Source organism: Nannospalax galili, unplaced genomic scaffold, assembly GCF_000622305.1.
Source record: "Nannospalax galili isolate Female #2095 unplaced genomic scaffold, S.galili_v1.0 scaffold779, whole genome shotgun sequence".
NCBI classification, from domain to species: Eukaryota; Metazoa; Chordata; class Mammalia; order Rodentia; family Spalacidae; genus Nannospalax; species Nannospalax galili.
Window position 1 is genome coordinate 212,920 of NW_008345224.1, and position 24,971 is coordinate 237,890.

Genomic DNA, 24,971 nt, shown 5'->3' on the forward strand with positions numbered 1-24,971 from the left:
GGGGATGGTGGGGCAAGAGCCCTGCTTGTCTTGGGCCTCAGCTGCCATTCTCTGAATGATACTCCTAAAGCTGGCCCCCAAGGCTGCGTGGTTGGAGCTCACAGCACAGCTGGGGCAGTGGAGACCAGTGAAAGTCCAAGCATCAGGCAGGCAGGTCCTAGCCCTGCCCCCAGGGAGTTGGAATGTAGAGGGTACTGGTCAATGGCCTCACCATCTACAAACACACTGAGGTCAAAGGCCAGGGTAAAGCCACCCTCTATCCTTGGGGGTCAAGGATATACTCTTCCTGTCCTGTGGCTCTCTGCTTCCTGGGGTTTGGCCCCACAAAAGGAGGCCAGGGAAGGGAAGTGGCATTTGCTGAGCTGGTGGCCATGCTACTCTGAGAATTCGGTGAAATGAACAGATCAGGGCCACTAGCCAAGCCTGACAACTGAGTTCACTCCCCAAGACCCACATGGTGGAAGGAGAGAACCGCCTCCCTCAGATTCCCAAAAGTTGTCCTCTGACCTCCACACATATGCTGTGGCACATATGTGTTCCTAGACACATACACACATGTATATACAAAATGCAATTTTAAATAGGATTAAAAAGGGCTAGTAAGATGGCTCAGCTAGTAAAGGTGCTTTCCACCAAGCCTGACGATATGAGTTCGTGCCCTGAGCCCCACATGGTAGAAGGAGAGAACTAACTTCTGCAAGTTGTCCTCTGATTACACACACACACATTCACACACAATGAATAAATAAGTGTAATTTAAAATTTTTATAATTTAATAAAAAAAATTAAAAAACAAAAAGAATAGGTCAGCACCATCTTCCAGATAACAGTGTGGTTCATTTACTGCCATACAGTGGGGAAATGGCACACCTAAAATTTGAACCAGGTTTCTCTGATGGTGGATCATCCCTACCTCTCCTCCCCAGGCTGAAGGCTCCAGTGAGCAGTGCCTGCCAGTCTTTGGTAACTCCTTTATCTCAATGTCTGATATAGATGGGTGTGAGGCCCCTCACAGGCGGTGCCAGCCCAAGGACTGGAAGGAGCTAATTCTTACCCTCAGATGCCTCACTTAGGGAGAGCTCAGCAGCTGTCCTCAACGTCCTAACAAAGTGACAACTCCATACTACAGTTCCCTGAGACCTACCCAGCTACCAAGCAAGAGCAGGGAATGTCAGGTAACTTACCAGGAGTGGTCCTGGTGTCATGACCAACTTCATGGACACCCACCCATACCAGGGCCATCCTTCAGAGCCATCTTGCCATCTTGAGATGTGGTTGGTGTCTGCAGCACAGGAAAAGCCAAAGCCTTCCAAGAAAAGATAACAGAGATAAGGTTTAAGATCTGTTGAGTGCTCAGGGCCCCAGGCAACAGCCAATCAGGGAAGAGGAGGGGCAAGAGCATGCCTCTAGAGGCATCCATAGGGTCAAGGAATATGCAAAGGTTTTGGAGTGGAATGGGTCAAACCCTCACCACTAAGCCTCACTGTTTCTTTACTCCACTCCAAAATGGGAGTGAGTACACCTCCTGAGCTGGTTGTAAGCACTGAGACATTACCAGAAAGGTGTCTGGCACTTATTAGGTGTTCATTAAAGTAAAACCAGACCAGACTTGGGAGATCACTCAGTCACTAAAGTACTTGCCACGAAAGCATGAGGACCTGAGTTTAATTGGAGAGAGGATGGCAGAGTGCAGAAAAATGCACTTCCCCCAGGAGCTATGCTTCCAGAACTTTCTGAGAGAAGCCTTCAGTGAATCCGCTCCTCTCTCTTGTCCCTGCCTAAGGGCAAAGAACTCTGACTACCAGCACCTCTCCCTTTCTCTTTATGTGGTCAGTGGGTGCCATGAGCACTCTGGCCTACCCTGCATTGGTGACTGGCAGACCCATAGACTCCTCCTGTGTGCGTGGGGGGGGGGTAAAGCATGTCTGAGGGAGCTCATGTGCTTTTACATGTATGTGGAAGCCAGAGGCAGACACTAGGTATTCTCTCCTCCATCACTCCCCACCCTCTGGGATTAAACGCCTGTGCCACCATCCCCGTCAGGAATGAAGATATTCTAAAGAGACACTTGTGCCCCTCCCCTTGTTTATCAGACTGCTGAGACAATGGATTCCAAGAAGCTGCAATTTCCCCAGGAATCTCCTGGTGCAACCAGAGGGGAGTTTGTCTCCTGGAAAGAGATTTCACATACTTCTTACAGATCACCACGCTGGAGAGACTGGAGCCCAGACAATGCGGGGGTGGGGGTGGGGTGGGGGGTGGTGTTTGACCAGGACTACTTAGTTACACATACCTCTTGCCCTCCTTTAAACCTAGCCTCTTGTTAGAGCCTGAAGATGGACTTAGTGGGTCACTGGACCTGTTTATTTGCCCCTCTTCCCAGTGTGGCCACACGGAATAAATCTCTTTTCTCTGCCTTTCATTATTACTTGTCTGTTTAATTAGCCTATTGAGAACAGGTGGTGAGGCCCAGCTTCTTATGGCTGCCAGGGCCCTCATTAGAGCTCTGTAGGAAGGGGCTGGGGAGAAAGGGCTCAGGAGAGGTAAGGCCTGGCTTGTCTTTGGTAAGAAGCAAGGCTCCATCGTGCCAGCATAGGAGCCAGGGAGGGTTGAATAGGGCCACTGTCTAGAAATAGAAACTAGAAATAGTTGTCATTGCTTCTGTGCTTGGAATAGCAAGGATTCCACTTAAGTGTTAGAACTCTACACAATCATTTCATCTTTGGAATGCATCTGTCTGTTTTCAGATATGGAACCTGAGTCATGAGAAGGTTAACTGTCTGATGTGACACCATTCACAGTGGCATCCATGCAACATTAGCCCACACCCTTGCCCACCATTGCATTCCTGTTGTCTAGCTGTCTTTGCTCACTCCAAAAGAGCCTCTATTCCTCAAGGTGTGGGACTGTGGATCCAAAAATGAAAGTTGGGATGCAGCTTAGTTGGTAGAGTGCTTACCTAACATGCACAAAACCCTGGGTTTCATCCCTAGCACCACATAAACCAGGTGTGGTGGTGCACACCTGTAATCCCAGTACTCCACACCTGTAATCCCAGTACTCCATGAATGGAGGCAGGAGAATCAGAAGGTCAACCCTGGCTACATAACAAGTTCAAGGCCATATGAATCCCTGTCTCAAAACCAAACCAAATCAAATGGAAGAACTGAGGCTGGAATAGTGAGCAAAATAGGTCTGCTGGATTGGTGACTTGTCCCCAAGGTCCAGGGTGCCACATTCAATCAGAGTTCAAAACAAGTGCCCCTTGGCACAGTTTAGCCAAGACCATATCTCTTGAGTGCCTGATCCAGGAGGAGGTGACTGGAAGGCTTGCAGCCCACCCACCAGCTGTATGACCTAGGAAGAACAGGTGTTGTTTTCTTAGTTGTTGCTTCACTGTGGAGCTGGGGATGGATTCCAGGACTGTGTCTATGCTCAATAAGCAGCCAGCACTCTGCAGTCCTTGCTTTGCCTTTGGAAGAAGCTTCTCTTAGTCAGTGAAGAGATCTGCAGACAGAGTTGCTCCCTGGAGTGCAGAAACTAGATGAGGTCATAGGGCCCTAGGGCTGCTTCCAGACCTCTCCAAAGCACAGCAAAGTGTCAGGCTCCAAGTCTCTCTCTCTCTCTCTCTCTCTCTCTCTCTCTCTCTCTCTCTCTCTCTCTCCTTTCTTTCATGTGTGTGCTAGGCTTCAATGTTTCACTTTCTTTCTTTTAAAAAATATTTGTATTTTATGTGTATGAGTGTTTTGCCTACATGTATGTAAGTGCACCTGTGCATGCCAACAGAGATCAGAAGAGAGCATTGGATCCCTGGAACTGGATGACTGCTAGCTGCCATGTGGAAACTGGGAACTGAATCCAGTCCTCTGCAAGAACAGTCAGTGCTCTTAATCGTTGAGTGAGCTCTTCAGCTCCATTATTTTCTTTCTTTTGAGTATTGTTGTACGAGTTTGTGTGTATATGTGTGCAAGTTCATGTGCACATATATGAGCATGTGTGTGAAGGTCAGAGGACATCCTCAAGTGACGTTCCTCAGGCATTATCCACAGCAACATGCCTGGATTTTGGGGTGGGGAGCGGGGTTAAGACAGGGTCTCCCTGTAGCCATAGCTGGCCTGGAACTCACTATGTAGACCAGGGAAGCCTCTGCCTCCTGAGTGCTGGGATTAAAGGAGTATGCCACCACGCCCAGCTTTTTATTACTATTATTTTTTTAACATAGATTTGGGCATTGTACTCAGGTTGTCCTGCTTGCAGGGCAAGTGCTTAGCCAACTGAGCCATCTCCCCATCCTTGACTCTTCATGTTCTGAGTCTCTGTACTTCTGCTTCCCCAGATGTAGAATGAGGGTTCTCAGGCAGGCTCTAGAGATGCCTTTATGGGGGTGATGTCACGGAGATGCTTGCCCACCTCTTACCAGGTCAGAGCTGATGCTCTTGTGCAAATGAGGTCATGTTGAGCATGCTGGCCTGGATGTCCCTACAGTTCCCACCTTAGAAGTTCAAGACTTTTATCTGGCTAAATTAAAGCTATGTAGAAGATTGGAGGTGCCAAGATACTGCCACCCCGAGTTGGCGGAACTTTTGGCATTGGACAGCAGGCCCTGAAGAGTAAGTTAGATCAGGCCCAGGGAGGACATTTAATAAATAGGGTGGGGGAGGGGTTCTGGGCACTCATTTGTCATGAAGTACAGGAGGTAAATCCTCTAACGATGCCTCTTTCTGTGTGTGTGTGTGTGCATGTGCGTGTGTGTGTGTGTGTGTTGCACACACACATGAGGATGAGTGTGTGTATTAGATGGTGCACATGTAGAAGGCAGAGGATGACCCTGGGTGTTTGGTCCTCAGGTACTTTCTACTTTTTGTTTGAGACAAGGTCTCTCCTTGACCTGGAACTTTGACAAGCAGGCTAGGCTAACTGCCCACATGGCAGATTCCAGGGATCATCTTCCACCACCTCCTATCTTGCAATTACTGGGAATAGAAATACAATGTTCTTGGCTTGTTTGTTTGTTTGTTTGTTTTTAGACAGGGTTTCCCTGTAGCTCCAGCTGGCCTGGAACTCTCTATGGAGACTGGGCTAGCCTCAATCTCACAAAGATCTATCTGCCTCTGCCTCCTGAGTATTGGGATTAAATGCATGTGCCACCACGACCAGCTTTGTGCTTGGAGTTATTTTATTTTATTTTATTTTATTTCTATTGTGAAGAGGAGTCTTTCCATGTGCTCTTTCTCTGATTGCTTGTTATTGGTATATAGAAAGGCTACAGACTTTTGTAGGTTAATTTTGTAACCTGCCACTTATTTTATTTTATTTTATTTTATTTTATTTTATTTTATTTTATGTGTATAAGTGTTACACCTGCGTGTATCAAGTGCACCCATGTCGTGCAATGTCCATGGAGGTCAGAAGAAGACACTGAATCCCCTGGAACTGGAGTTACAGACGGTTGTTAGCAGCCTTGTGGGTGCTGGGATTCGAACCTGGGTCTTCTGCAAGAGCATCTAGTGCTTTTAACTGCTGAGCCATCTCTCTAGCCCCCTGTGCTTGGGTTTTTATGTGAGGATCAAAACTCAGATCCTCACACTTGCAAGGCAAGTGCTTTACTAAGCCATCTCTGCAGCCCCTATGATGGCCTTTTTGGAAGGCAGAACTGCCTGAATGCAATAATAGGCTAGAAGACCCACTGGGAATAGAGAGCTTGCATAGATGTATGCAAATAACATGCAAATGAAGCTGCCCTTAGGGTGGATACCCAGGGATAGTGGCAGCTGGTTGGGAATGAGGTGCTTCCTCCTTTATACTTCTGACTTTGCCTTAAGCCTCTGAGGACTTTGCAGGGACAGGTCCATGGGCTTCCTTCTAAACAGTCCCTCTCCTCAGTAGGCTTTAGCAGGCAACAAGCAATTGGGGAGCACCAATTGTGAGCAGGTCCCATGGAGCAGGAGGCACAGAGGCTCTGAGAGACAACAGAGGGGTGACTGCAAGTATATTCTGCTTTGCACAGACAATCTGATTCAGAAGTGTCCTCGTTTAATAGGAAATGACTGTAGGAATTGGAAAGATGGCTGTGAGTTTCCCTGTCTCACAGCCAGAAGTGGAGGGACTGGAATCCTGCCCACCTGCCTACCTGATTGATGGCCTGCTACCTTTGGCACAGTGCTGCCTAAGGTACAGATGCGGTGCACACATACATGTGTACATGAGTGCTTGTCAGTGGTGGTAGAGTGCTTGCTTAGCATACATGAGGCCCTGGGTTCCATCCCCAGGACCAGAGACAGAGACAGAGAGAGAAAGGGAGGGAAGAGAAGGAGGGAGGGAAGAGAAGGAGGGAGGGAGGGAAGAGAAGGAGGGAGGGAGGGAGGGAGGGAAGAAGGAAGGAAAATAAGGGAGAGGGAAGGAGGGAGGAGGAAAGGAGGAGAGAAAGAATTAAATGTTAAAAATAACTAATGGACCAAGCATGCTCATGTACACATGGCCATGGTGTCACCTAGAGCCTTAGATCCCCTTTGATGGCCAGTCCACCCCTGTGCAAGGCCCAGGCCTGGCTGACATAACAGCCTTGGGTGGTCTCTCCATTTCAGCCTTGGTGCCTGGCTCAGTAAGTGTTCTTCTTAAGGTGTGAAAGCCTATCTTTGAAGAAGTTGGTCTGTTTTAATTTTTTTGGTGGAGGGACTAGAACCCCAGGTCTTATGCAGGGTAAGCAAATGCTTTACCACTGTAGCTCAGGCTGGCCTCGAACTCAATATCTTATTGTCTCAGGTTCAACAGAGCTGGGTTTCCTAATGTGTGCCACCATGCCTGCTTATTAACCTTTCTTGTAAGTCAGCTCTGTCTAGGCCAGAATGTGTCTCAAGGTAGCTGGAATAGGGTCTTCCTTCTGCAGGGAATGGGAGTTCTGGTCTAGCCAGCCCCTGGGGAAGAGGTTAACGCTTGAGCTTTGACTTGGGGAGGGCGGTCCCTTGGTCTGTTTGCTGGTTGTAGAGAGGAGAGAATCTCTGTCAGTAGGGGCTCAGTGACCATCTTAGGTGCATAGAGTCACATGGATACAGGAAGGAACTGAGTCGGTAGAGCTCTCTGGCCAGGCTGAGGTCTGTGAGCTGAGGGCCAGACACCAACAACTCCAAACTTTGGAGGTATTTGGCTCAAAGTCATGACTGGATGGTTGTGAAAATCAGGGATACCATCCCCACTCTGAAGCAAGCAGATTCCTGCTGAAGAAACCTTATCTCAGTGGGTGGGGGGGTCACCAACTTCATCAGAGGTCAGTGATGCAGTTTAGACTTGAGACTAGGGTAAGGCTCCTCCTTCAAGGGCCCTGGAGACAGTTTTGGGGAAACCCTCAGAAGTCACAGTGGTGAGGCATGGAGGGCCTGGGGGTGTGTACTGTAATAGGAGGTAAATTCCTGGGTAGGTGATGAGACTCTAACCACCTGACAGGGAAAAAGATATTCTGAAGAGACACTTGTGCCCTTCCCTTTGATTACCAGACTATTGAAATAATGGACCCCAAAGGATTAGGATTCTCCCAGGAATCTCATGCTGGGTGAAGGAAAAAGCTAAAGCCTGATACCAGCCAGTAAGTGTGCTTGTCTCCTGGAAAGAAATTTACACAGTTCTGACACCTTATCAAATACCTCAGAAGAGACTGCAGCCCAGATAATGCCGGGTCAGTGATGGGCAGGACTACATCTTGACCAGACTGCTTAGCTATGCATACCTCTTGCTCTTTATGTTAAACCTCTTGTTAGGATACTGAAGATGGACCTCGGTGTGTGTGTGTGGGGGGGGGCTTTTTGTTCCTCGTCCCCATGTGGCTACATTGAGTAAATCTCTTTTCTCTCTTTTCACTATTACTTATCTAACTGGCCTATTGAGGACCATGGCCAAACCTGGCTTGTTGGGGCTTCCAGGGCCCAGGCTCTGACCCTAACAGTTTCGTGACTAGAAGGGGCTTCTATGGAGTTTTCAGAGTCAGAAGAAAGAGTGCTGCCTTTCAAAAAAAATATTTATTCTTATTTTATGTGTGTGAGTGTTTTACCTTCATGTGTGTAAGGGCACCATGTGCATGCAATGCCGCAAGATGCCAGAAGAGGGCGTTAGACCTCTTGGAACCAGAGTCATGATCAGTTGTCAGCTACTATGTGGGTGCTGGGAACTAAACCTGGGACTTTGCAAGAACTGCCAGTGCTTTTAACCACTGAGTCGTCTCTCCAGTCCCAGAAGTGTTATCTTTAGGGGGGCCACTGGGTGGTGGGCTCAGAGACTCATACACCTTAGCTTTCCTGCATCTCAAGGACCAGCCACACTGTGGTGGGACAACATATACCGAGGCCAGGGTGCTGGTGGACAAGAAAAGGCCAGAACTGGCCGGGGCACTGGGGCCACAGGTGCTTCTGAATTTGACTATGTCAAAGTGAAATGAGAAGTAATTACTTTCCAGGGAGCAGGTAGAACTATGGATAACCTAAGACACCAGACTCCACTGCAGAGTTCTTGGCAGAGGGCAAACCAAAACTGAAGGCAGTTTTGGGAGCAGGATTGCCTTGGGCTTCTTGCCCAGGCAGAGTAGGATTGGGGAGAGCAGAGCACTTAGGCCGAGGCGGAGGCTCAATCCACTTCCCAGGACCATTAGTGAGGCGAGCTGCTGCTGAAAAATTAACCACAGGCCTCAAGATATACTTTGGAGAGGGGCCTCTCTGCTCAGGTGCCCACACAGCATGATGTGGCTCAAATTGGGCATCAGACAGCCAGACCTCAGTGCCTTTTAGCAAAGGACAGCAAGGATGAAAACAAGGAGCCTACCCCACACAGACTTCCTCAAGAGTGTCTCTGGGCAGTCAACCTGAGGACTGGTGTGTCTCTGACGTGGCCCAGGCCAAGGAAACAATCTCAGCCCCTTGCCTGAGGCTCTGACTCAACGGCCTCCCACCTAGCACTTGCAATGAAAACAGGTCCACATTCCCCAGTCAGTCCCCCAAAGTCTCTCTCTATCTCTGTCTCTCTTTGACTCTCTCTGTCCCCCTTTCTTCTCCTCGTTATCTCTTTCTTTGTGTATGTTTACATGCATATGTGCACATGGCATGTAAGGCCAGAGGATGTCAGTGGATGCATCAGCATTCCTCAGAGCCCATGGACAGGCACTGGCCCTCGTCTTGCTGTGGAGCTATTTTCATAGTTCCCTGACTATGTTAGAAATGTTAATTTCCTGAGTACAAAATGTTATGTCAATGCTTCTCCTTTCTGATGGCAGAATTGGGCTTAAGGGCCTGTCAACCCTTGGGGTAACAGCTGTCAGGGTGAAGGAGGGACAGTGGGAGCTTCTTTTGGCCATGCACTCCCCTACATTTGGAGCTGATAGGCCTTGTGGCATGTTCATTGCTCAGCCAATAGGAAATGGCAGGGGCCCAAATAGATCACTCTGAGACAAGCATTCTTTCACTTGCTACTAGCCCTATCTGTCTGTCCATCCAGCCATCCATGCATCTACCTGTCCATCCATTCATCTATCCATTTACCCACCAGTCCATCTATTCATCCATTCACTGCCTGTCCGTTCATCCTTCCTTTCATGAGACATTTCCTAGCACCTACTCATATGTCCTCGGGGAACTGTAAGATGAAGGGATGATGCAGAAAACTAAGCAATGCTTTGATGTCCTAAGTGCTGATGTAGATCCAAGTGCTCAAACACATGAGCTTATAGGGGACATTTCACATTCAAACCACAAGTGGGATATGGAGCTGAGCCTGCTCCATCTATCCCTTGTCTGTGGCTCCTACAAGTGTGTTCTCAGTCACATGAATAATCATCTCAGGATCTGTTTCTGGAGAACATGACCTATGAAGATCACAAATAAGTCACTGTCTACCCTGGTGCATACAAGTAATGTGTTTGCCCATGCGGACTTTCACAGCAGAAGAGACCCTGGAGCTTCCCTCAGTTGGGTAGAAAAAATGACCAGCTGTCCCAGCTCCGGTTGAAGAGAAGCAGTTCTGCAACCCATAAACAAGAAAGATGGAATGGTGGGCAATAACCACAAGCTTGAGGAGACCTGGGTGTGGTTCACGTGTCTTATTCCCTCCATCAGGACAGAGTCATCATTCAGGTGGGAGGATGGTGTGACAGGAGAATGGGGGCAGAACAGAAACATCAAATTTAACTATGAAAGAGACCAGTTTGTAGAGAAAGACTGGAAGCCCTTCCTTCCTTGGGCTTCATCTAAGGAACAGATCATGGGGTACAAGGGAGCTCACGAAATACAAAGGAGAGAAATCTTATGAAGGGCTATGAGTAGCATGGCCAGATGCTTTCTGAGGTCTGTCCTCAGTTCACTAGCTGACTTTTGTTATTGGGAGTGCTTTTCTTTTTTTAATTAGTTCTTGGGGCTGGAGAGATGGTTCGTCAGTTAAGAGCACTGGCTATTCTTCCAGCAGACCCAGCTCAGTTCCCAGTACCCATGTGGTGGCTCACAACCACCCATAACTCCATTTCCAGGGGACCCCACACCCTCTTCTGGATTCTGTAGGCATTGCACACATGTGGTGCACTTACATACATGCAGGCAAAACACTCATACCCATTAAATTAAAATTAAATTAAATAAGCTGTTTCTATTTCTGTTTCTAACCACATGTTCCTGGTGCAGTCTTTTGCCTTGGGACACGAGAGCTTGAAATTGGATGCCCTGAACTCAGATTTGTGGCTTGGCACCCCTGAGCATGTTCTCCCTGTACCAAGTGCTTTCACTGTTTCTCTGAGCTCCATGGCTATGTTAAAAGGCAAAGCTTTTCATTTCAATCTTATCTAAAGGAATATCGACAACTGATTGCTGCTAGATGAGGAACAGCTGACCTTCCTAAAACAAAGACCTCCAGATAGGCTGACTAGATTCACCAGATGGACAGGTAGTGGGGAACAGCTGGGGGTGCCAACAACACAGCAGACAGTAACAGGGATATCAGAGTATAAGGGCTCTAGTTGGGGGGGGGCTGTGGGAGGGTGCCATCTGGGAAGTGGGTGTATAGTTGAATAAGATGGTTTGGGATGTTCTGTGTGATATATACACACAAAAAAAAAATCAACAAATTTTTAAAAAATGTATTATATTTGAGGAGGAAGCATGAAAACTTAGGTCATGTTAATTAGTAGAGGTGATAAACATTACCACTTAAATGTATCTACCCGATGACTTTATAGGTATACACAGGCACCAAGGAGCCAGGTGCAACCAATTATGACTAGTAATAATCAGATACATACAGATGAGAAATGCATGTGCCAGTGTTAGTAGCAAAAACAATTAGTCTTTCTGTAAGGAACAATGTATTCTAAAATGAAATGGAGATCTTTTTTAAAGGTTAAAAACTCATTCAATTTATGTCTTACAGGGCTTATACTGAGTTCAATATTGTATAACTGTATTAATTCAACTGTGAACCTAGAAACTTGCAGCCACTTGTGGAAGAGATGTACTCTTGCTTTGGAGTGTGTTACTGAATATGTTAAAGCTGTAGTGAAATGCTTCTTCTAATCATGTAGTTATTAAAAATTTTTTAAAAAGGAAAAACCTTTTATCTCCCCTCCTCCTGGTGACTGCAGGGATTTCCTCTTGCTTATACTGCTGTATTTCTTCCAAGCTCTGATGAAATTATCTTCAAACTTCACTGAGTCCATTTTCCAAATTCTTTTATTAATGAGACTAAGAACTCAAAAAAGGGCACCTCAGTTTCCCTGGTAACAGTGGGGTGCTAGTCAGGTCCAAGTTCAGAAGAATCATGAAATCCCACTTTCCCCACAAGTTCATGTGTCCCAGGATTTATGAGCTTAGCTGGGAGCTGAGTTAAAGAGGAGTCTTCACAGCAAAAATGGACCTGCCTAGATGACCTTGTGTAGGATGGTGAAGGAACCAGAAACCAACGTGTGTGGCCAGGAGTGTTTGCTCTCTGACTGGGTATGGAGTTTAGCTTTCTTAAAGGGATGAAAAAGCTGGATAGGGCAGGTGGGGGCTGGGCTGAGCTTCAGAGGTATTTGCCATGTGGTCTTGGGCAAATTATTTCATTTCTCTGAGCCTCACATTTTTTACTGGAATTTGGGGGTCCCTTCATGGTTGTCAGATGCTGCAGGGGAAATCAGAGTCTCCTCTTGGAGTTCTTAGTCTCACTAATAAAGAATTTAAGACTGGACTTAAAACAGAAGCTTAAGGACAGTTTTATTAGAGTTTAAAAGAAAAACCCCAGGGCAGAGGAGGGAACAAACCTTGCCATTTAAGATGGGGTGGAGGTCAGACACAAGGCAGACTAACAGCCACAATGCAGGGAAGGGAGCTTTTAGAGAAAGAGTATAGAAACCCCAAGTGGTAGACAGTCCAAAATGTAAGGAAAATATGCTTAGAAAAGAGAGGAAAGGAAAAAATTCAGAATATCAGGCAGACTTACAAAGCTGTATGTCTGTGGTCCTATAAGCTACTGTACCAGGGGATAGGGATTCTGGGCAGGAAAAGTTCATCATCTCATTAAAGCCCTAATTAATCCCCCTATCTCTTTAGCATGGCTTAAGGTGAGTTCGCCCTCCTGGTGGTTCCTTGTCCAGGTAATTGGCCTGGCCCAACTGAAATGTCTCCACCCAGGCCAGAGCTTTTATTCTTTTGACCAGGAGTTTCCTTTAAATGGGCCTTTATTATACTCTAATGACTTTCCATTTATGCAAGATAAGAGATAGAAATATTAATTCATTCATAGCACTCTGATGAAGATGAAATAAATGGACCTGTGAAACTGCTCTGAAGCCTGACTATCCAAGTTTGATCCAGGACTCACATTGTGAAAGGAGAGAACTAGCTCCTGCAAGTTGTCCTCTGACCTCCACATGTGTGCCATGTATGCACAAGCCCCCCAAATATAATAATGTTTTTTCATAAAGATGAAATAGGTGAAGCTGCTAGGTCAAGACTTGGCATGAGGCTGGAGCAGGGGAAGCAGGGGAGATATAAGCCATTGTGAGTATATTGAAAATTGTCTACCTGACCAACACCTGCATGGACTTGAGGCCCAGAGCAAATGGGGAGATGGGCTGCATCACAGGAGGAAGCTCTTTCTGCATCTGAGACTTGACCTTCTTTGCTCTGGGCACTTCTGTATGTGGTCTGTCAAGAATACTGTGGCATGCTACACAAACCCTACTTCTGGATAGGGCACCCCAACTTTAAGCCTCTCTGGGAACTGCTGTCTACTGGAAGTGCTGTCTTACACCAGTTCCCTCTGGGAGCTGCACACTCTGTGCATGCATCAGGATGAAGGCAGAACCCATTCCCAGTGGCCTCCATTTGGGACAAGTTTGAAATTGCCACCCGGCTCAGGAGCTCCTCCTGGGTTGGTGGAGGTCTCTGGTGAGGCTGCATTTCCCTCTGCTAGTCTTGCCTCTGCTATCCCCCACCCTTGGAGTGACTATACATACCCCCTCCTCCACAATCCTTAGGCATTCCCTCCTAGTCTCCCTGTTGCTGCCTTTGCTTCCTCCAGTACAACTGGTGGGTTTCTTGCAGGTAGTAAGTAGCCTTGTACTCTTCTCCCTGTGTCCCCAGTACCTGGCTTGAAACAACACAGTCTTTTGATTAGTCCAAAAAGGAAAGTACCCTGCTATAAGGGAGAGTTTGTAGCTTGCAGGTAAAACCTGGTCCTTTTTTATTTTACTTTTCGAGATTGAAATAGGAGAATAAGGTGGAAAGGGACCTTCTGGAGACATCAAAGATAATACATGAAAAAAGTCAATGAAGCCAGGTGTGTTGGTGCCTTTATCCCCAGTACTAGGGAGGCAGAGGCAGGTGGATCTCTGTGAGTTCAAGGCCAGCCTGGTCTACATAACTAGTTCCAGAGTTCCAGGACTATCTGTGGCCACATAGTGAAAAAAAAAAAATCAATGACAGAGGAAGGCTGAAAACCTCTCTGATCTCAGGCAGAAGTAATAAAGCAAAGCATGACCTTGAGGAAGAAGGTGGGGCTATTTAAATGACCTATGAACAATCATAGTTATCCTAGCCCAAAGCCTTCCAATCTCTGTTTTAGTTTGCTTCTTTATTGCTGTGATAAAACGGCTCAAGCAAAAACAAGTTGGGGAGGAAAGGGATTATTTCATCTTACAGCATATAGTTCATCATTGAGGGAAACCAGGGAAGGAGCTCAAGGGTGGAATCTGGAAACAAGAACTGAAGCAGGGTCCATGGAGGAATCCTGCTTACTGGCTTGCTCAGTTACTATCCTTACAGTGCCCAGGCCCACCTGCCTGGGGATGGCACTGCCCACAGTGGCCTGGGCCCTCCCACATCAATTAGCAGTCCAGAAAGTGCCCCACAGACATGCCCACAGGCCAGTCTGATGAAGGAAATTCTCATTTGAGCTTCCTTCTTCCCAGGTGTCTCTAGTTTTTGTCCAGTTGGCAAAAACTACCCAGCACAGCCTCAGACCTGTCCCACCTGTGTGACCCAAATCCATCCTCAGGATCCCCTTTCTCTTCCTTAGTAATCAGTCTCCATTTCTTTCACTATCCATGTGTCCCTGTTTCAATTCTTTGTTCTGGGATATGGAACTTGGAAATCTCAGTGGGGGACCCTCTGGACTCTGATCTATACATACAACAAAACATAGTCTCATATGTAGACCTGGTTGGAAGGTTTTGGGTCGTCTTGAGTTCATGATCTTTCTGCTTCAGCCCCCTGAGTGCTGGGGTCTCAAGCATGTGTCTTCACACCCGGCATCGAAAATGCATTTTGTCTGAATTTCTTCCCTCCTGCAGGTCTCAGGTGACTGACTGAGCACAAAGTACTGAGCTTGGGGGTATGCGATCATGAGATCCCAGTGCCCTGCAAGGGACACTTCCAAAATTTAGTGAAGATGAGAATTACCCATGCAACAACACAACTCTCACCTCAATGGGAATAAGAGATAGTTTATTCTGGAGCCAAACATGAGTGACCATGGCCTGCTTACCCCTATTCCAATGTGGTAACATTTTCCTGAAATTTTTATAATTATATAACAAAATAAAGTTATAAATCAAGGAGCTTTTTGGAATACATCGGTGGAAGCATCATTTAGACAAGAAAGTGGCCAGCCTCTGCTATAGGCCTCAGACACTACTGACACCCTTAGTTCGTGGGTTGCTGGAAGTGATGCCATCATTGTGAGGTTGTCTAGGGTTGCAGGAACAGGTTCTTTTTCTCTGTCAATTTAAAGAATTAAAAGACAGGAAAAGCAAGGTCTCAGCACTCAGCCAAGTTTTACTGAAAGCAGAATCAAGAGAGAGAGAGAGAGAGAGAGAGAGAGAGAGAGCGCAAAGCACATAGAGCTAGTCCCATAGTGGGAGAGGGAATCTGGAATCCTAAATCCAAATTTATTTGGCAAAGAAAAAACTTTCATATGTTTGGGGGTAGGATGGGTTCCCTTCCCCCCTCAGTATTGGTTTGTTTGGACTATCACAGGGGATTGGGTAATCCACACAAAGAAAGGGAAGCTGATTGGTTCCTACCACAGGAGCTCCCCCTATCCCACCTGCATTACTCCCCCCCCCCGGGGGGGGCTTTGAAAGTCCCACCAAACAGTTCCCTCCAGTGGGGGATAAAGACTGCTGAATCTTCTTAGAGAGGAAGAAGAACCTTGAAGTCAGCTATCTAAAATATATAAGTGAAAAGTATATTATTCTACCTAGAGCCTCTTTCCCCTATCTTCCTTCATGGAATCTATCTGACTCCTAATCCCTGAGAAGCTAGTGACCTGTTAGTACATTCCAGAAGGATTTACCTAATAGTCACAAGGAGGTATGTTAAGTCAGACACAAAGGTGGGCAATGAGAGACTCATTAGTAATGCTGCTAAAGACAGCCAAGATAATTTGTCTTCAGATCTACAGCGTTCCAGCTCTCTACAATCACAGAAGTTCTGATCAATCAGCCTTGTAGAATCTTTAACATGGGGAGACTTTTTTCATCAGAACTTCAGTTCATAGATTCCACAGAGAAGCAAGTACCAGGCCGCCGATTCCATTAGTGTGGAGGCGGGAAGAACTGGGGGGAGGGTGCTGACCCTGGAGTCCAGATGGGTAGGCAGGAAGATGGGGAGTGAGATTCTCTATGAGGCTTCTGGTGGAAGGAGTGTACAGAGCATGTTACATGGAGCCTTGGCAGACACCTCTGCCAAGCCTGGAAGGCTGGTTGTACAGACTGGACGGGTAAAGGGGAAGGTCTGAGAGCTGATTCCTCAGACCTGGAACTTCTCCCTGTGGAAGGAGAGAGAAGACTGCTGAAGGCCAGACATTGGGTGAGGCAGGAGAATAGGGTAGAGAGTGAGGCCCAGAAGGCCTTACATAGGAATGTAAAGTAGCATGAGAGAAAGCAGTTGGCCGAGAGGAAGCCTGGACAGCCCTCCATCCCCTCCAGGCCCACACATAGGAAATAGAGCATGTGGGAAAAGGCTACCTTATGCAAATGACCAATAAAACTCCAAGTTCTCTTGAAATGGAGAGATGGCTCAGTGGGTAAAGCTCTTGCCTTGAAAGAGTGAGGATCTGAGTTCAGATTCCAAGAAGCTAGATAAACAGCCAGGCATGATAGCATGTACCTGTAATCCCAGGAATGGTGAGATGGGAAGTGGAGGCAGGAAGATCCCCATAAACTCCCTGGCCAGCTAATCTAGCCTACTAGGGAAAACTCCAGGCCAAGAAGAGACCCTGTTTCAAATAAAAGGTGGAAGGTACCTGAGGAATGGCACCCAAGGTTGCCCTCTAATCTCCATAAACATGTACTATGTACACACATGTATACATATAGACATGCATACAAGTCCCTGGCTTTTGTGCACAGGGTTGTTTAGCTTCTAATCTCCCAGTTCTGCCCCACTTCCCCCCATTGGAAGTGTATTATTTCTTTTTTTAAAAAATATTTTGTTATTTTAATTTTATGTGTATGAGTGTATTGTCTGTGTGTACGTACATGTACCCTTGTCAAGCAATGCATGTGGAGGTCAGGGGGGTGTTGGATTCTCTGGAACTAGAGTTATTGATGGTTGTTAGCCACTGTGTGGGTGCTGGGAATGGAACCTGGGTCCTCTGTAAGAGCAGCCAGTGCTCCTCAGCACTTACTGAGTCATCTCTCCAACCCCTGAAGTATATTATTTTTCTTTTCTTATTTTTTGAGGCATGGTCTCCCTGTAGCCCCAACTGGCCTGGAACATACTATGTAGAACAGACTGGCCTTGAACTCACAGAGTTCCTCCTGAAGTCTGGGATTAAAGGTGTGTGCCACGATGCCTGGCAAGTAAAGTGTATTATTTGTTAATAAACTCACTGCTCTGTGACTACCCATGTGTCTCTCTCCAATTCCTTGTTCCAGGAGATAAGAAGCTGGAAATTGTATTGGGAGCTATGCTGGTTAGCTTTAACTATCAACTTGCCACACCTGGGAAGAGTCTCAGTGAGGGATTGTCTACTTTAGGTTGGCCTGTAGGCATGTCTGTGGGGGATTATTTTGATTGTTAATTGGTGTAGGAGGACCCAGCCCACTTTGAGTGGCACCATTCCCTAGGCAGGGGCTCCTGATCAGTGTAAGAGGTCAAATCTTCTGGAGAGCAAGCAAGGGCATCCTTATTCTCTCTCTGTTCTTGGCTAAGGATGTGATGTGATTTGATGTTTGAAGTTCCGGCCTTGACTTCCCCCCAGTGATCAACTATAGTTTTAAGTCAAGTAAACCCTTTCCTCCCTGAAGTTGCTTTTGGTCAGGGCAGCAGAATGAAGCTGACACTGATGCCCACTGGAGGGGCAGAGAAGAGCCAGGAGGTCAGAGGATATGAGACAGGGAAGAACTTCATAGGGGTCAAATCTTACTTGGGGATCAAGAAGGCTGAACCACAAGGAGCCTTGGACTTCTGTATTAGTTACTTGTTTTTGTTGTTTTGTTTGTTTTTTGAGACAGGGTCTCTCTGTAGCCCCAGCTGACCTGGAACTCACTATGTAGACCAAGCTGGCCTCCATCTCACAGAGATCCACCTGTCTCTGCCTCCCAAGTGCTGGGATTAAAGGTGTATGCCACCACACCTGGCTATTAGTATTGACTTTTTGTTGCTGTGATAAAATACCTTGATCAGGCAGTTTATGGAAGGAAGCTTATATTTGAGCTTAGGGGTCCAGAGGGAGAGTCCATAATGGCAGGGGAGACATGCAGCAGGCATCCAGAAACAGGAACCTGAGTGATCACATTTCCATCCATGCACAGAAAGCAGAGAGAGTGAACTGGAAGTGGGGTGAGGCTATAAACCCTCGAGGCCTGTTCCCAGTGATGTACTCCCCAAACAGAGCCACCAACTGGAGACCCAGGATTCAAATACTTGAGCCTTTGGGGACTATTTCTCATTCAAACCATCACAGGCTTGAATTTGGGAGAGCCCTAGTGGCTGGGGAAGGGCTATGGCTGAAGAGGTTTTAGGATTTTCACTGGGCTCAGGATTTTCACTGCAGCTCTGTTGCTGCTGCAGCCTTGGAAGAATCACCTAATCTCTTTGGCTTCTTTGGTCTGTGGTTGCTATGGCTACTGAAGGACTCAGGACTTGGGAAAGTGCTTGGCACAGTGCCTTTCACCTTGTCATGGGGAGTGCCACTTACAGGCAACAGGTGTGATTGCAGCAGAGCAGGGCAGGAAGTGCAACTAGTTTGGCAGGATGAAGATGTTCTAAAGAGACACTTGTGCCCCTCACTTTAGCTGTCAGACTATTGAAACAATGGGCTCCAAGAAACTGGAATTCTCTTGGGAATCTCATGCTAGAAAGAAGAGAAGGCCTAAAGCCTGGGCCAGCCAGAGGGGAAATAGAAAAGAGATTTACCACATGCTAGACTACCTTACAGGAGAGGCAATGATGGGTTCGTGGCAGCCAGGGCCACACCTTGACTGGGACTTCTTAGCTATATATAATTCTGCCCTCCACTTGAACCTTAACTTCGCATCAGGACCCCCAAAGATGAACTTCATGGGGAGTGGTCACTGGATCTCTTTGTCCTTATTCCTAATGTGACTACACTGAATAAATCCCCCCACAACCCCTGCCATGGTTCACTATTAATTTGGGTGTTTTAATTGGTTTGTCAAGGGCGGTGGCCAAACTTGACTTGTAGGAGCACAAGCTGTGATGGTAAATCCAGTAAGGGAAGGTCATTGTGAAGGGGCCCATTGTGAAGAAGGGGGCCCATTGTGAAGGGGGCCCATTGCATTGTGTTCTCTAAGAGGGGAGGGCCCAGGAGCTGTCAGAGGGGAAGGTTCAGACATGGAAGCAGAAACTGATCCTAGAGCCAGTGGCAGGTGCACAGAAAGGAGAGCTTTGGAAGCTTCTCTGGGTCCCTGCAGGCTCAGAGGAGCATAACCCCTTGCAAGCAACAGTCTGAACCATTTCCCATCATCACGGATCTGCTCATGGCCATAAAATATGGGGTGACACAAGATTTGGTCATTAAGTAAATGGGATAACAAAATAATTGGAAAATGAAACCCTGTCCGGAAGGAGTAGAATTGTTCCCTGGGCTATTGTGCTTGCCCTGTTCTCTGAGTAATCTGCAGGAGACAGGCAGACAACGTCAGGATCAGGAGTGATGAGAAACTGTGCTGAAAAGAGCTGGAAATTACCCACAGCAGTAACAAGAGCCTTTGTCTCCTGAACGGAAGGAGCTAAAAAGGCTCTGAGTGTTTGGGAGGGGGGACGATGAGGGAGTGGTCACTGTGAGGCAGGATGTCATACCCTGAGTCCCAACCTTTGCCTATGACCAGGGAGCATCAGACCTTGTAACTGGGTAACAAGGGGTAACTGGATGCCCTCAGACTGCAGAGGTTACAGGATGTGGTCCTGTGTGCTGAGAAAGTCTGCCAGTCCTTCTCTCCATCTTTCTTTCTTCTAGGCCTCTGTGGTTTACATCCTTAGGCTCCAGCCTCAGAACACCCACCAAGCCAGAGCTCCCCTCTGGGCCCCAGTAGAAGAAAGTTCATCCAGGAGGCAGATCTTATGGGGAAGCACTGGTTTTTTGGAGAAGGGGGAATAGGGAGGTTGGGTGGGAACTGTTCCCCGTGTTATAGTTTGTTTCTCCATTGCTGTGACAATACACTGTGACCAATACCAACTTGGGGAGGAAAAGATTTATTTGTCTTATGTCTCCTGGGTCGCAGTTCATCAGGGAGCCCAAGGTAGGAACTCAGGGCAGGAACCTGGAGGCAGGAGCTAGAGTACAGGCCAGGGAGGAATGCTGTTTACTGGCTTGCTCCTCTGGCCCCTGCTCAACCTGCTTTTTTACATAACATAGGCCCACCTGCTCAGGGGTGGCACTGCCCACAGTGGACTGGGTTTTCCACATCACTCAATAATCAAGAAGATGCCCCATAGACATGGCCACAGGGCAGTCCAATGGAAGAAATTCCCCAATTGAGGCTCCCTCTACCCAGGTGTGTCAAGTTGACAACTAAATCTATCCAGCATACCCAATTATTTATGAACAATTTGTAACATTGTGTAAAAATGTGTTAGGCACAGATCCGATTTTGGAGAGCACTTGCTGAGATGTGCAGGTCCATGTGTCTCAGAAAATGAATTGGACCAACACATGAATAGTGATAAAAAGAGGCAGTTTATTAAAAAAGAGAAAAGGAGCCAAGTGTGGTGGTGCACACCTTTAATTCTGGTACTCCGATGGCAGAGGTAGGGAGATCTGCCAATGTGGTCTACATAGTGAGTTCCAGGACAGTACTACATAGTGAGATCTGTCTAAAAAAAGTAAAGAAAGGAAGAGAGAGAGAGAGAGAGAGAGAGAGAGAGAGAGAGAGAGAAGAAGAAGAAGAAGAAGAAGAAGAAGAAGAAGAAGAAGAAGAAGAAGAAGAAGGAGAAGAAGAAGGGAAAAGAAAAGAAAGCAGCACTCTTCAGGGGTGGAAGTAGGCTTCTGAGCTGGGAAGACAACCATTCAAAAGCCCAGCACCAGACCAGTGAGTGCTGGTCTTTTATGGGCATGAACATTGCACTTGTACATTTGTTTCCCTGGACTTTTCTCAAGCATGCTCTGTTCCATGTAGCCTAGGCAGGGAAGGGTTTCCAGTCTTTCTCTGCCAACTGACTTCTCTCCATATTCCTGCTCCTCTGTCACAAATATGCTAACTTGATGTGGCATCCCAGGAGGACTCAAATGGTACGGGTGCTATGTAGCATTTAGGGTCAAAGTCTGAACCCTGGCAGCCCCAACAAACTAGGCTCAATCAGCCATCTCCAATATGCCAATTAAAGAGACAAATGGGGCTGGAGAGGTTGCTCTTGCAGGGGACCCAAGTTTGGTTCCTATCACCCACATAGTGGCTAACAACTGTCCTTAACTCCAGTTCCAGGGGATCTGATGCCCTCTTCTGGCCACTGCAGGTATTGTACACATGGGTATACATCAATGTAGGCAAAACACTCATACACATAAAAAAAAAAAAAAAAAGCAGACAAGTAATAGTGAAAAGCAGAGAAAGGAGGTTTATTTGATGTGGCCACATTGGGAAGAGGGGCAAGCAAAAACTTCCAGTGACTCCCCAAATTCATCTTTGGGAGTGGAACAACTATATAGCCCTGGCTGCCCTGGAAAACTCACTATGTAGACAAGGCTGGCCTTGAACTCACAGAGATCTAGCTTGCTGGGAGAGGTTTGGGTATAAATAGAGGGGAAAAGGTATGCATAACTAAGTAGTCTGGTTGAAGGTGTGATCCCATCCATCATTGACCTGTCATTGTCTGGATTCCAGTGTTTCCTGCGTGGTCTGACAAGTTGTTAAAAACGTGTAAAATCTCTTCCTGGAAGACCAGTTCCAACTCTGACTGGCACCAGACTTCAGCCTTTTCCTTCCAGAATGAGACTCCTGACTAATCCTTTGGGATCTGTTGTATGAATAGTCTGATAGCATAAGTATCTCTCTTTAAAATATTCTCTCTCCAGCTAGGATAGTTACTCCTGAACTCCCACCCTGCTCACTGCCCAGCCCTGTGAAATGAATTAAAGTAGAAAGTGCTTTGTCCTCCACCCCTGGCACTCCATAGCAGCAAGCAGATAGCAGCACCCTTGCTGGTGCTTGCAAAGTTGTCTCTCCATTTTAAAACTCAGGGTAGCCCCTGTAAGTGTGTAGAAATAAAATGCCCTCCATAGACAGGTGCATGTGTTTGAAACTGGATCTGGCGGGTGATGCTATTTCAGAAGGTTATAAAACATTTAGAAGGTGGAGTCTCACTGGAGAAAGTGGATTCCCCCACCTCCATCTCTGTGCCTGCTGGTCTGCTGAGATGTGAACAGCAGCCTGAGCTCCTGCTGCCTCAGTTATGAAAGCACTCAGGCAGCCACATCTTCCCTTCCACGATGAACTGTGTCCTTAAACCATGATCCAAAATAAACCCTTCAAGCTTCTTCTTGCCAGACATTTGGTTACCATGACAAGAAAATAATCAAGACAGCCCCAAATAGAGCTCCCCAATTTTGATCAGATATGTGAGGGGCTCCTCATTTTTTCTATTCTAGATCAGAGGAGCATGTCCTCAAGGCTTACAGGAGTTTGTACTGGCTTGATCTTGTGCAAGTCTTATGCAGGTAACCACGACTACAGTGAGTTCATGAGCACAATGACCATGTTATGTCCAGAGGACAGCATCTCACAATGCTCCTCCACATCTTATGGCTCTTACATTCTCTCCATCCTATCTAATGATGTTCCCGGAACCTTGGGTAGTTGATATAGATGTGCTGTTTAAGTCTGAGCACTCACCAGTCATTTTATCAGCACTTAGGTTAGTTATGAGTCTCCTCATTAACTGATGCTCACTGCAGAAGCTTCTCTGGTTAAGGTGAGGAGTAACACTAATATATAGCTATACATGTGCGTATTTAGAAGGCAGTTTGACATATCAAAGGAGCTTCTTGATGGAGTCCCTGCTAGCTCCAGACATTCATCTGTCTGGACCACTGTTGTTGCCAGCACTGCTGATGCTTTGACCCTCAGAAGTCCTAAACTGTGTGAAGAAGCTGGTCAACTTGAATCTGATGGCTGTCTCTTTGCTTCTCATTTTTTGTGTCTTACCTTACTGAACCTCATGTTAGATGCTGGGGACTGCAGAACTGTCTTGGATGAAGGAGAAATTCTAGATCTTTCAAGCAGGGCATAAAACAACTAACATGCATATTTATTCTAAGGATTCATATAAACTGTTAGACAGGTGTCAAAGTCTCCATTTCTAAATCAATGAAGTCCAGAAGGGTAGACAGGTGACTTGTTCAAGGTCACAAGCTGTACATCTAACTGCAGGGAGTGTGACCACCCTGCCCAGGGAAGTTAGTACTCTGCTGAGTCATTCCATCCCCACATTAGGAAATGAGTGTATCCTTGCTTTTATTTAAGATTTATTTTGGGGGTTTGGAGAGATGGCTCAGTGGTTAAGAACACTGACTGCTTTTGAAGAAGACTGGGGTTCAGTTCCCAGTACCCACATGGTGGCTAACAACCATCCGTAACTCCAGTTCCAGGAGATCCAATGCCCTTTTCTGACCTCTGCAAGCACTGTATGACATTGGTGCACTTATATGCATGCAGGCAAAACACATACACATAAAAATTTTTAAATATTTATTTTTATTTTTAAATTATATGCCTGTGTATGTGTGGGGAGGGGGGATAGTGCATGGGCATGCAGCTGCTTGTGGAAGCCAGGGGTGTGAGAGTTAGAGAGCACAGTTCATTATGAGTGACCTGATATGAGTGAGCTGATATGAGTACTGGGAACAAAAGTCTGGCCTCTGCAACAGCAAGTGCTCTTAACCACTGAGCCACCTCCCCAACCTATGTTCTTACTTTAAAAACTACAAAACACATTTTTTATTAGCATTTATTTAAAAAGTAACGTGATACAATTCACCCTCCCATATCATCCCGCCCCCCCTAGCCTGGGTTTTGTCCCATTCCTTGTCTTGGTGCCCCAGACACCTGGGGAACCACCACTGCTTCCTGATCCTTTGCACCCAGAGCAACATAGTTCCTTCTTGGGTCCCCAGGAGCACTGCTTCTGGCCCTGGCCCTGCCCTCACCTCCCTCTGCTTCCCTGGCCCTGCACGACCAGCAGGCCTCTCTCTCTGGGGTAGGTCCATAGCACCCTCGGCGCCTTGACTCCCGCAGCCTCCTTCACCCTCCCATCCTCCCGCCAGTCTCTCCTCCTAGCCTGGGTCCTGTCCCATTCCTTTTCTTGGCGCACCACCACCAGACACCTGGGGAACCACTGCGGCCTGATCCTTTGCATACAGACAAACTCAGTTCCTTCTCCAGTGCCCAGGGGAGCTCAGGGCCTAGCCCCGCCCTCACCTCCCTCTGCATCCCTGGGTCTGCATAACACCCATCCTCTTTCCTGGATGCTGGGGCTGACCTTTCCTCTTACTGGTCCTTTGCATCCAGACCAACCCAGCTCCTCAGTGCAGTTCCCAGGGGCCCTTGGGGCTGCTTCCTGCCCCCATCTTCCTTTGCATCTCTGGGTGGGATGGCCACCAGCTGCCCTAGACCAGCATCTTTCTTGGGCCCGGCTCCCAGGCCAGTCCAACTCCCAAATTCCTAAGGCCAAAATCTTTCCTGGAGGGATCCAGACCTTAGGAGAAAGCCTGAGAGCATCCGATCCTCAACTGACTTGGGCCTCTGTGGGAACTCCTGAAGACAAAATCAACCTGGCCACTCCAATAAAAAATCAAAAGAGAGAAACAGAAGCTTAGAGGAATGAGCTTTTCATGCTCAAAAAGTAAACCACAAAGACACATAAAGTTCACAAAAAGAAGCAAACCTAAACTTGAAGGCTTGAGTCTCACACAAGAATCAGAAACTACAAAAGAAATTGACATGTCAAAATCACAGAGAAAAAATAATAACATGAAAAACCAAAATAACATATCCCCACCAAATACCA